At 51.0% G+C, this 441-nt stretch overlaps 1 protein-coding gene across 1 annotated transcript in view; it reads left to right on the top strand.

Moving 5' to 3' along the window:
• EMH_0074250 (uncharacterized protein) overlaps nt 1-441 on the top strand; it is a gene marked incomplete at both ends in the record, with an annotated part of 3481 nt that overhangs the window by 1507 nt on the left and 1533 nt on the right. The gene's annotated exons all lie outside the window — the stretch shown is intronic.

Raw genomic sequence — 441 nt, 5'->3', positions numbered from 1 at the left:
GATGCTGCTGCAGCACAAAGACAAGCAGAATATGTTATACGCAGCAGCATCAACACAAACCGCAGCTACACCAGCAGCAGCAACAGCAGCAACAGCAGCAGCAGGGGCAGGGGCAGGGGCAGCAGCAGCAGGAACAGGAGCAGCAGCAGCAGCAGCAACAACTGGGGGAGAGCAGCAGCAGCAGCAGCAGCAGGATTAAAGAAAAAAGATACATTGCTTGTGCTGATAGACTCTGGCTCTACCCTCGCTTACTTTCCTCCTTATTTATATAAACAAATTATAAACGCAATAGAAACATATGTGCAGCAACATAAACAAAATCCTGCTGCTGCTGCTGCTGCTGCTGCTGCTGCAGCAAATGCAGCAGCAAGAAGGCTCAGAGGAGAGGAAGAAGACAACCGCAGTGACACAGATGCACTGCAGCAGCAGCAGCAGCAGGAA

This window comes from Eimeria mitis, genomic scaffold (assembly GCF_000499745.2).
Source record: "Eimeria mitis Houghton genomic scaffold, Emh_scaff4330, whole genome shotgun sequence".
Lineage (NCBI taxonomy): Eukaryota > Apicomplexa > Conoidasida > Eucoccidiorida > Eimeriidae > Eimeria > Eimeria mitis.
This window is presented reverse-complemented; position numbering and strand designations above follow the sequence as displayed.